Genomic DNA, 13,434 nt, shown 5'->3' with positions numbered 1-13,434 from the left:
CATCTCCAAAAAAAGGTGTTATTCTGCTGTCACCCTAGAGGGCGCTACGATCATCTTAAAGAAAAAAGTAAACGGCATTTTAACATCAAGACTTAAATACAGTCCACAAACTAGGATTATTAAAAAATATTAGAAGCTAAATTTTTGGCGCCTTGTTAACATTTTTTTTATGAATTTTGGTGTTTTTTTACGGCTTCTTCAATGAATTAAAAAAAAACTACTCAATGAATCGCAATTATCCTAGTTTGCGGAACGTAGAAATATGTTCTGAATAAGTCGTGAAAATTTCAAACAATTTGGTTGGATAGATTTTGGGCTATGGTGGCAGCTGATTTTCAATATGCAGTTTTGAAAAAAAGTCATTTAAAAGGTAGTGATTTTTAGCCATAAAACCTTAACTGATCATTAATCTACTATACCAAATCCATGAACTTTAGGTTTCTTCAATAAACACATGTACAGTCTTGGCTTCATTTCTTGTCCTTTTAGCGACGTCATTCGAACGCCATTCGAACCAATAAATACGAGCTTTATTGCGGCGATCGATATAAATCTGGCATGTGACTTATTACGTGTTTAACATTATCATTTCCGAATGATACAAACAGGAACTGCACCCAATAGTTCTCCGTACGGTACAACGAAGTTTTAACTGACCGCTTTCGTAAACATGCCAGTTGACGAGACGGATCGCATTAGGTATATTACGGATGTTGCTGTTCTCGATGATAGCAACGTGTTGGAATCTGTACCTTTTTGTTAGATACGAGAAACTGCCGACTAATTAGATATAGTCCTTTTCAAAATTCGTCCCTATATCCTGTATCACTCGCCCATTGCCTTGACATCTACTTAATCTTAAACGCACTCTTTTCTTCAACATGAAGTCATAAATTTGAAAGTGAATGTACCCAATCGTGGCGTAAGAAATGGGTCTATGAAAATGTAGTCCAGGGAAAATGACCAGCGACGATATAAACAAGTTTTCCCACGTTTGAGCAATTTTGTTGAACTCCATCGGAAGGACGTACTTTCTCGTCATGAATATGTAAAGTGCCTCCCATTTTACTATTTAGATGCAAATTTTTCCCAACTAGGGATCTTTGATAAAGAATGACTCCTACTGTGAATATTCATAATTCATTGCATCAGAAATGATTTGATTAAGTGAACTTGGATTTCCTTCTTTATTTTTATCTTCGCTTAACAAAAGGGAATTGAAGAAATGCTTATTTACCGGTTAAAAGTGTATTGCCCGATAATATCGTACTTGATGGCAATTGGATGTTACTCCTTAATTGAGAATTCAATACCCTGACCTATTAAGCGTATTGTACACATATGACAATAGATTCTTACAGCGAATTTTTGTATCCTAGAACTATATCCCTGCAAAGTGCCTACTTATGTCGATCGTGGCCCCGATAAGAGTAAAACTTACTTGTGATGTTTTAAATTGGATGTAGTTAGAAAGTTTCTTGCTAATAATTATTTTCCTAAACCTATAGAAACAACAATGCACAAGACAACAAAAACAAAGACAAAGTTGGAAGTACACTTATTTATTTCTTAGTTACGTCACGTTGAAACGCAACACCACGCCGAGGCCCGTAGGTCTCTGCTCGATAGAACGTAACCAACATCCCCCATAAAGCTCTCATTAGGTGGCCAACAGCAATAGCCCAGCTAAACGCACTTACAACAGGAATTCTCCTGAAGTATTTGAATTCAGGGTCCATTCCGGTTCCCATGGTACCAGTATACCCCTGGTAAGGTTTCGTGACCCATTCTCAGAAACTACCGAACCGAAAAGGCTGATGCTGCCACTATATGGTATCTAGGCTCCGAAATACCCTTCATACCGATATCTGTTCAAATAAAGTTAATAACAATATATTGTTATAATTTTTAGTTATTGGCTCCAAAACCCAGAATCATCAAATTTTGGATCATAACTATAACATAGAACATAATCCTACCAAGTTTGGTGGAAATCGCAAAATTACTAGCAAAGTTATAGTAGGTCAAAGTTGTCACAAAGTCAAGACTTTGAATGTCAGTATCACGCGAAAGTAAATATTCTCTCATAATATATGAATATATTACACGCTAGGTTCTAATTGGACAAATATCCCCCCAAATGTCTTTTATAAAAGAAATACCCGCAACGTCCAGCTTCCGGTTTCACGACTTGTTAAGGTTTGGTGTAAAGCAAAATCTTATTAAATTTGGGCCATTATTTATCTGTCTATCTGCCTCTCTTTGTTTTTGTCGAGGACGGAATTCCTTGAAAAACACAGATACACATGTTCAAAATTATGGGATTTTCAACCATTAAAACTACTCCGACATCACGGGATGGGATTAGCCCAATCTAGCTTGGTCTCTTTTCTTTAGCATTCGGTGCCCGCCTTTCCCATTTTGCTCTGGATAGATCCGATAATGGAATTAATGGCCTTTCAATCTTTCTGATAGGCTAGTATTCTTGCCGCCATATCTTCTAGTAATAGCGCATGGTTTCTTCTTTCTTCGACGAACTTTGAACAGTAGGGGAATGCGTGTATCTAAATGGATGAGGTGTCCAATTTTAAATTGTATAGGAATTGTCAAATGAAAAGATGAGAGGAATGCCCTCTGAAAGGTCCCGTTACGTTTTTTCGGGCTTACGTCAGCTTATGAACAAAGCCCTCTAAAAAATTCCATCTTACTCCATTGGATAGCCAACTTGAGATTTGTTCAGGCTTCCTCACAGGCGTGTTTTTTGCCTATTTGTCCGTTTGCTCGTCTGTTTATCAAAAAGGTAGTAGGTTCCAGGGCGAAACGTGGATTGGTACCCACGATGGAGCATAAAACCTGGGAAACGACAGCTAAACCAACACCAACAGCTCTATTACCAAACCCTATCTCCATCTTCACGTGGTGACCGCTAGGAACTCTTTCTTAACGAAAAGCCGCAGACGAAGAAGAATGAAGGCGAGTCTCCCGCGCCTAAAAACGGGATAAAATGTACTATCTGGTCCTCCAGGTTGGGAGTTGGGTAGGGCTGACAACCCTACACGGAAAACTGAAGTTACGAAGCCACAACAGGAACCTCGGACTGGATGGGTATCACAACGACGAACCCGGCAACGACAACGGAATAAGGATTTGCACATTTTCTAGCTAGCCGATACCCTTTCTCAATATAGGGCTGATGTAACAGCGTTACAGCAGATGCGTTGGACAGGGATCGGTTTCCTGGAGAAGAGCCACTGCACAATATACTATTGCGGTCATCCAGTAAATCATGTGCTCGGAGTAGGTTTTTTAGTCAGCCAAAAAAAATGTCCGGATGGATCAAGTCGTTAAAGCGCTGGGCTGTCGTAGCGGAAGGTCGCGGTTCAAATCTCACTGGCAGAGGGATTTGTAATCGTGACTGGATGTCGGATACCAGTCGACTCAGCTGTGAATGAGTACTTGGGTAAAATCAGGGTAATAATCTCGGGAGAACGCAATGCTGGCCACATTGCCTCCTACATTGCACTGTAGTGTACCGTTACGGTCTTGAATGAAGTGCTCTAACACATTTCAAGGCCCTGATCCAATATGGATTGTTGCGCCTATGATTATTATTATAAAAAAAGGAACCTGCTCTTGTCGGCTTTGAAAAATAAGCGATCGGCTATGCACTCTGCGCTTGCGAGGCAAATTTATAAATCTAAGCCTTATTAACGTTCACGCCCCTACAGAGGAGACTGCAGTTTCGGAGAAGGATACCTTCTACGAGGAGGTAGAACGGGACCACTTTCAACCAAATTGACCACGTGTTGATCGAACACCGCTACCTCTCAGCTTGATGGATATTAGAACATACAAGGGGTTCAATATAGACTCGGATCACTATCTCGTTGGCATGGTGCTCCGAGCTGGAATAACAATACCACCCAGAATTCCCTCCACCAATCTGGTGAGAGTTAGCAATAAAGCCATCCACAACACAGCCTTCTGCAACACCTATAAGACCTTGTGGCGCGGCAGGATTCGCGGCATTCGAAATTTATTTCGAATGTGGCGAATACCAGCGGACAGATGACGTCACCGGCGCTCCACTCAGTTCGGACCTCGCTGCAAGAGTGGGGAACAGAGTAGGTGACGAGAAACGTCAAAAGTAAAGAAAAGATAGTTGGTTTGCAGTCATTGAAGAGGAATAATTTGTAATATAATGTTGCTTAATTTAACAAATCATAATAGAATTTAATCTATAAATTCTATAACCTATAAAAGGGAAATGGATGCCGCAATAACCGCAGTCAACAGAGGACCTGGAGATGAAGCATCAACAAATCATTTTCGCAACCACCTGAGGAACGTTATCATGGATACGGCCACAAACATACTTGGCCCCAGCCGCAAAAGGAGTCGGAACGGCTGGTTTGACGATGAATATAAGCTAGCAACGGAACGGAAGAATGCCGCATAACGAGTAATGTTGCATTCTCAAAGGACGCGAGTGCGCGCGGAGACTTATCACGAACTCCGGCGAGCGGAGAAAGACTTCACAGACGGTAAAAGTACAGGTAGCAACCGGAAGCCACCAGGAGCCGATGGAATTACAGCCGAATTGGTTAAATATGGAAGCGACTAATTACACCAAGTGGATCATCAACTAGCGCTGAAGGTGTGGGACACCGAATCAATGCCTGTTGATTGGCAAAGAGGCATTATCCGTCCCATACATAAAAAGGGAGATATCACACAGTGCAGCAATTATAGAGGTATCACGTTGCTGAGTACCATCTATAAGATATTCTCCACTATCTTGTTAGGCCGGATAGCCCCATACGTCCAGAACATCATTGGTCCATACCAAAAAGGCTTCACTCTTGGCAAATTAGCAACAGTTGGAAAAACTGTTGAAATATGGACTTCAGTTGCACCATCTATTCATCGGCTTTAAAGCTGCCTAGGATAGCATAGCCAGGGTAAAACTAGGCTGACCCTGACCAATGTGCGAGGTCAGATAAAAGTAGCAGGATCAGTTTCAAGACCATTCGACATCAACAAAGATCTACGACAAGGGGATGCCCTATTATGCGTCCTCTTTAACCTGGCCCTGGAGAAAGTTATCCGTGATGCTGAGGTAAATGCGAGGGATACGATCCTCTGTAAGTCCCCGCAACTACTGGCCTATGCTAACGATATCGACATCATGGGAAGAACCACCCGAGACGTACAAGCTACCTTCATCCAGATCGAGCAGGCGTCTCGAGATCTTGGGCTGCACATCAATGAAGGCAAGGCAAAATATATGGTGACAACGTCAGCACCAAAAACTAACCAACAAACAACATCAAACCGCAGTGGTCAAACGGGAAGAATAAAGATGGGAGACTACGACTTCGAGACCGTTGACAATTTCTCCTATCTAGGGTCGAAAATTACAACCGATAACAGCTACGATGATGAAATCCGCTCACGGTTGCTGACAGCCAACAGAGTCTATTTCAGCTTACAAAAACTGTTTCACTCGAAACGTCTCACCATAGAGTCAAAGCTCTTACTGTGCAGGACAATGATCTTGCCAGTCCGCATGTATTCCTCGGAGACTTGATTTCTTAGCAAGAAAAATTGCGAACTCTTGGCCGCGTTGGCAATATTTTTGATAGAAAAGGAAGACGAGGCAGACTCTGCCTGAGATGGAACAACGGCGTAGGTCAGGACGCCAGACAGCTTTTAGGGATATCGAATTGTTGGAGCTCGGCGCAAATCCGGGATGTCTGGAGTTGCTTATTAAGGCAGGCCTAGACCGGATACCGGTTGTTGCGCCGTTGGTGTTGATGACTAATCGGCAGATTGCTAACGCAACCAGCGATTGTTAATGAATCCGCCTCATCCATAAAGGGATTTCATGACACAACCAAAGAGTGCCTATCAAGACTAGCGGATTTGTACATCCCAAAAGGATGTTGGGATCCCATCATGCTCCATCTCTTACTCAAAAAACTGGACAGAGCACCACATACTTTGTACGAGCAATCACTCCGGCATCCACGCGAGATACATACTATGGATTCATTTCTCACATTCTTGGAAGCGAGGTTTCATTCATTAGAGGCGTTAGGCAAGCGAAGTAACCGAAGGCTAAATCGGGATCTTTAGTATCATCTACTTCTGGTGAGTAGTGCTGCAGAGTATGTAAAGGGAAACACAAAGTCTTCAATTGCGAGCAACTTCCCAAATTAACACCACCCGAACACTTCACCACAATTAAAAGGCTGTGCATCAATTGTTTGAAAGCCGGGCACGCTGCAAGGGACTGTACATCGAGATGCTGCTCTAAATGTCAAGGTAGGCGCAATACCTCGCTGCACCAGGAAAAGGTAGTTACCAAGCAGCGGTGACCAGCAATAACTCTCGGTCAAACCTAGCGACACTACGCTTGAAGCCATTGCAGCCAGGCCATTTGGCAGCAACTACGTTTTGTTAGGAACTGCCTCGGTAAATATTTCCAATCTTCCATTCTCGATTCCAGATCTCAACTCAATTTTATCTACGGTCGAATGCTCACGAAGTTGAAACTTTAATAATAATAATAATCGTTGGCACAACAATCCATATTGGATCAGGGCCTTGAAGTGTGTTAGAGCACTTCATTCAAGACCGTAACGGTACACTACAGTAGACTGTAGGAGACAATGTGGTCAGCATTGCGCTCACCCGACATTATTACCCTGATTTGACTCAGGTACTCATTCACAGCTGAGTCGACTGGTATCCGACGTCAAATCACGATACAAATCCCTCTGCCACCAGCGAGATTTGAACCGCAACTTTCCGTACGGCAGCCTTGTGCTCTAACCACTCAGCTATCCGGACAACTGATGACATGTTGAAACTATCCGGAATAAATTCGAATATCAAAATTTTGCGGAATAGGAGCAACAGAAACACGTGCTTCGAAAAGAGTGAGCATCACCGTTTCTTCAAGGCATTCCAGTTACTCCATCTGAGTGGAAGCATATGTTATACCAATAATTACTTCTACCCAACCACCATCATTCATCGTCGTGGCCAATTCCGCAGAATATTCGTCTTGCTGATTGGAGGTTTATTACTCCAAAGTGTGTCGACCTACTATTGGGAGCAGAGTTTTATTATAAACTTCTATCCATTGGCCAGATAAAGTTAGGCCCAAATCTTCCAGCCTTACAGAATACCGTTTTCGGATGGGTTGTACTAGGCCGCGTACGAAACCCAATCATCTGAGGGTTTTTGTGGAGTGGGCATGATCGACCTTGACCGACACATGGAGAGGTTCTGATCTATTGAAGAAGCGCCATTGACAGTGAACTCCAACGCAGAAAAACTGGCAATTAATCTTCGCCGTACCGAAGAGGGACGATTTGAAGTCAAGCCAGCCTTGCCCCAGAATCCATCCATACTTGGTTATTCAAGGGATTTAGCAATTAGGCTCTTCCTTGCTCTTGAGAGGAGGCTTCAAAAATAACCAGAACCAGTCAAGAAGCAGTACTCAGAATTCATCAGACAATACGCTTCTCTGGGTCACATGGAGAAAGTCAAGTCCCCAATTCCAGAGGTTAACTTTTTCCTTCCCCAGCATTATATACACAAGTAATCGAGCATCAGTACCAAACTCAGAGTTGTGTTCGATGCTTCAGCAAAGGCATCTAATAGCATTTCACTCAACGACAAGATGACCTATTTTCAATCCTTCTACGATTCAGAAAACATAAGTTTGCTTTCTCAGCAGATATGGAGAACATGTACCGCCAGGTAAATATCAGCACGGAGGACAGTTGTCTACATTGTTTGGAGGAACAACCTTAATGGAGAGCTGAGGTACTATCGCTTGAAGGCAGTCATTTATAGTACAACGGCCGCACCCTACCTAGCAACACCATATTTGGTAGAATAGGGAAACATGTCAAAGGAGTCGCATCCATTTGCATCGAGCGCAATCAAGGATTTCTCAAGGAAACTGTAAAAATTCAGGGTGAGTTAAAGACACTTTTACAGTCAGCTGGGTTCAACCTTCGTAACTGGTGCGCAACCATGAACGACTGCTTTCATTAATACCGAGCAAAGATAGAGAAGGAGAACTTTCTGTCGACGGCTCCATGGATGAAGGCGTGAAAACGTTAGGGTTAACGTGGAACCATAAGTTAGTTCATTTTCGGATAACTACCGTTTGGAACGAGCCCACCAAGGTCACAAAACGGTTTTGAGTGATACATCACGATTATTCGATCCATTAAGATTTGTCAATCCAGCAATTACACTGGCCAAAATATTTCTACAGGAATTGTGGTCACTAAAACTTAACTGGGATGAAGCAATACCAATGGGACTCGACACTCGGTGGCTTCAATTACGCCGGGAACTTGCAGATCTTAACAGAATTCGAATACCCAGATATTTGTAAACCAAAAATGCCACAGTCAGCCTACACGCCTTTTCAGGTGCTAGGGAAAGAGCGTACGGTGTGGTAATATATCTACGCAGTGTGAATAACCATGCAGATATAAAAGTGACACTTCTCTGTTCCAAGCCCAGAGTGGCTCCAGTGAAAACTATCAGTCTACCAAGGCTGGAATTATATGGAGCAACCCTTATGGCTCGTTTAACAGATCGTGTAACAAAAATCCTCAACATGGACAGCGGCAGCATACACTATTGGACAGATTGGCAGCTTGGACGCGATCCAGGCCCTCATCGTTTCACACCTTTGTGGCAAACAGGAATTCATCAATACAAGAGCTAAGAAATACATCCAACTGGTGGTACGTGAATACGAAATACAATTCTGCTGACTTTGTATCTAGAGGAGCCCAACCTAGTAAACTCATCAATTGAAAGATGTGGTGTGAGGGTCCCGAGTTTCTCTCACAACCAGAGATTAGTTGGTCATGTGAAGTTGTCAAAAAACCGCGAGACCTAACAGCGCAAAAAACAATTCGTACGGTCCTCACAACTAGCGCTGTTACCGATCACTTTATTGACAGGATCAACCACCGAAATTCTTTCACCCATCTGAAATAAATTATTTCAACAGTCCTACGAGCAATTCAAGGGAAGGGAGGTTGATCATAGGTTTCTTTCATTCGCAGAATTAGAGGAAGCACTCACACTCATTATAAAGCACATGTAAGTAAAGGAATTCAAGGCTAAAATCAAACAATTACGACGGAACGGGCAATCGATTCAAAAAGTAAACTCACTGATGACTCCATCATCAGAGTTAGAGGAAGACTACAAAATGCCAATATACCATACACTGGAAAACATCGTGCAATTTTACCTACTTTGCGTCCATTTACCAAACTTTTACTTGTCGATCTTCACAAGGATAACTTACACAGTGCCACATAAGCTCTGCGGGCAACAGCACGGCAACAATTTTGGATTCTTCGAGACAAAGGTCTAGCATCTGCAGTTGTTCACGAATGCATCCAATGCTCCAGGCTGAACCCTCAAACCTTCAAACAGCTCATGGGGATTCTCCCCGATGCTCGGGTTCAACCAGCCAGACCATTTATTAACGTTGGCATAGACTTTTGTGGTCCCGTTTTCACCCATTACAAAATTCGAGGAAAACGACCGACAAAAACATATATCTGTGTACTTTGCTGCTTCAAAATTTAGGCTTGTCACTTAGATGTAGTTTCTGACTGGTCTACCGATGGTTTCATTGCTGCCTTAAAACGGTTTATCGCTCGACGCTGTCGCTGCCAAAATATATACTTCGACAACGCTACACATTTTGTTGGTGCTCGTAATTAACTAGAGGAATTGGAAACTTTACTTCAAGATGAACATTCCCAGGAGCGGATTACTACGGCACCAACTCAAAATGGCATTCGATTCCACTTTATTCCACCACGCAGTCCACACTTCAGAGGAATCTAAGAGGCGACAGTCAAATCAACAAAGACATTATTACAAAGGATCATATTTTCAGCATCCTTAACATACGAAGAGCTATGCACTGTTACTACGGAGGCCGAGGCAGTGCTTAATTCGCGTTCAATTCTACCATTATCAGATGGCCCTAACGATATGACCGCATTGACGCCAGGACACTGCCTCATCGGAGAACCACTCACCACAACAATTCATAATCGTGCATGTGACACCAATCCAAACTTGCTCACCAGGTGGAAATTTTTGCAACATATCCGTCACGAATTTTGGCGCAGATGGTCAATCGAGTACCTTTGCGAGCTACAACAACGTGGAGTACTGATAACGTCAAACCGGACATGCTAGTTCTAATCAAGAGTTGCAGACGATAAAACCAACAGTGGTATTTTCCGAAGGGCGATACACAAACTATACCCTTTAGTTCAGGAATTCGAAACCCTCAATAGAGCCACACCAGCCACATCAGACGAGTATGCAGAAAAATTCTACCCTAAACGCTTGTAGAAGTACTGTCCTAGTCGAGGTAGGTTCTTACCAATCAACTCAAATTGGAGCGAAACTCGGAAAGAGAAAGAGCCAGAATCAATAACTACTGAAGGTCCCAGAACACGTCCATATTGGTGACAGCCTTAATAACTTTACTTATCCTTCCGATCATGAGAACCATATTTTCACCTATAAACGTCACATCATTCACCAAGAATCCTGGAATATACTTCGCAACAATCGGACAAGCGAAGTTAATAACAAGTGAATGGAATATCATTACCTTCGATGACCTAAAAAACTATCGAGAGGAGTTGAATGGCATACGCAAGGGCATATCCAACATGAAGGAGTTTTGCGCATGGGTTACCAAACACTGGAGCAATTCGAGCGCCAGCTAGCTTACATCGAGCAGCTAAACGGACTCCTGCACAAGGGAGACGAAGAAAGAAACTATCCCACCAGGAGCAGAAGGTTACCAGTAGATATCGTGCGCAATATAGCTAACCAAATCTTCGGTATTCTAGACTCAGACTACGCAGCATACCTAGAAGGTGAAATTGAAAAATCGAGAGCAAATGAACATTATTTACAAATACTCATGAAAAATTAAACATCCCTACTAGAGACCAACACAAATCTTTTCAAAAGGGAGAGAAATCGCATTCAAGAACAGTTTAAGGCGATACATAACTATTTGAAACAGCCCTCTGGAGGAATTGGCAGTGCAACTCAGCAACAAAATTTCACTACATTTTGTACCCGTACTATGCGCTGCAAACTTACCAAGATACCCAAAGGGCGTTATGGGTTATAATGCTCGATTTGCAACACGGAATCATTAATCCATTACTAGTGAAACTACACTACAACTCCACGAGCAAATAACACTCATTCAGAAGGCTCTTCCGCCGAATCTAAGGATTCCGATTAGTCGAACGATTGGGTATCTTTCACTGTACAAGACGTTTTCCGTACATGCTAAAATGACAAAGGGCTTTGTTATTTTCCAATTGAAATGACCACTAATCAATTCTGAGGAATTTCAGCTGTTCAACTTATTACCTGTTCCTATTCAACCAGCCCAGAAGTCGTATCTCATTCAAACATCAACACGGTATTTACTGGTAAATCTTCAAGGAAGTCAACACTACCCCATCAGCGAACTGGACGAACTGGACAAATGTATAATTACTGGAGACAACACATTCTTGTGCGTCCATCATAAACAGTCCAGTATCAACCAGTGCGAACTTGCTCTTTTGAATAACCAGGAACCATCATCCATGCAATGTGTGTGGGTACCTATCAGCAATACCAACTTTTGGATTCGGGCCAACCAACAAAACACATGGATTTATGCGTTAGGTGGAACCTGAATCTTCGACACAATATGTGGAACGGAAGTCACTACACGAACTCTACAAGGGAGTGGCGTATTACGATTACGACCACAATGCGAGATAAAATACGAAACCATGACTGCCCACATTTACTACAAGTCTAAGCTAGACGTTTACACCATTCGCAAACTTTACTCGGATGACAGTCAACAAAAGCGACTCCATCAAACTATCACCCACCAAGTTACTTATCAACACAAGGGATTCTGATTGGAACAAGATCATTAAAAAACTCTCATTTCAACATGCTCAACAGCCCCTGCCTTCGGATAGGATAAACAGCCATCACATCAACCATTACGCACTCGGATATACCCTGGCCATCGTGGCGATCCTTCTTATCCTTTGGGCAGCCTTAAAGAAGTAGCGACGATCTAAAGCAAAACACATCCCCGCCAAACGAAGAGTCGTAAAAGAGGATTAATTTTTTTTGAATTGGGACAGTTCAAGGAAAAGGAGGATGTCTAATAATCCACCATTCATTATTATAAATTTTGCGAAACAAACATTTCCATTCACATTCATTTCAAACAAAACACATTTCATTCTCATAATGATCATGTAACGTTCACTTCAAACGAGCACGTATCATCTTATTCGTTGCGAATTGTTACCTGATCGCTAGAATAAACATTTAGGCTAGATAGACTAAGAGCTCTCAGACAAGTCATGAGACACCACCAGACAAATGTAGAAACATGACAACGATTCTGAAATGATTCTCAAGGTGTCAGTAAATAAATAGTTTTAAATTTCTTTTGTATAAATTAAGTTGGCCGGAAAATAAAATCAGCAGTATGATTCTACACCTTCCGACTTTAGTGCCAGACGAAATGCCGCTAGCAAGGAATAAATCGATTTCCTGAAGAATATTATTATTAAGTTAATTTGAGTAGATATTGATATGGAAAATATTTTGAGGCCTGGATACCGTATGGAGGCAGCTGTTTTTTTTTTTTAATTTTTACCTATTCCTTGTGGGAAAATTTGTCTAATTCGAAAAGTACTAATCGAGTCCTTTGATTTGATACCCAACATGACTATATTCGGTGAAAAAAAATTGTTCTCCCCCTGTTGCATGTATGAGGACCCTTAATTAAACTCAATGTAGAAATGTGTTTTGTTTTACAAACCAAACCTTAAATCTTATAATATCTACTGCATTCATTGCAGGTTTAGTGTAGATTAGTTTCTTTTTAAGGTTTTGTGTAAACACAAAACCTTATTAAAATCGGTTTACCGTCTGTCTATCTGTCTGTCTGTCTGTCTGTCTTTTTTTTTTTTGTTGAAGAGGTGGAAATCTTCAAAAAGACACTGGTCTGGACACACCAACGTGTGGGATTTTTACCCACTAAAACCACCCCCGACTCCCTCCCTGCCCCGCGGAACCACCATAAGGTATTACATCACGGGGCGGAGTCAGCTCACTCTAGCTTTGTCGCCTTTCTTCTATACGCGACGCACGTGACCACGTTTTTCTCCTCTCCTCTGCTTTTCGCAGTTTATTTTGGATAGATACGATCATGGAGTTTACCGCATCCCAATTCTCTTGATGTGCTAGCATTTTCGGTACCAGATTTTCTGGTACCAGCACCTCCCCTAGAGTCTCCTCTAGATTCCTCCT

The sequence above is a fragment of the Hermetia illucens genome, chromosome 2, assembly GCF_905115235.1.
Source record: "Hermetia illucens chromosome 2, iHerIll2.2.curated.20191125, whole genome shotgun sequence".
Classification (NCBI taxonomy): Eukaryota; Metazoa; Arthropoda; class Insecta; order Diptera; family Stratiomyidae; genus Hermetia; species Hermetia illucens.
Note: the sequence above shows the minus strand (reverse complement) of the source record.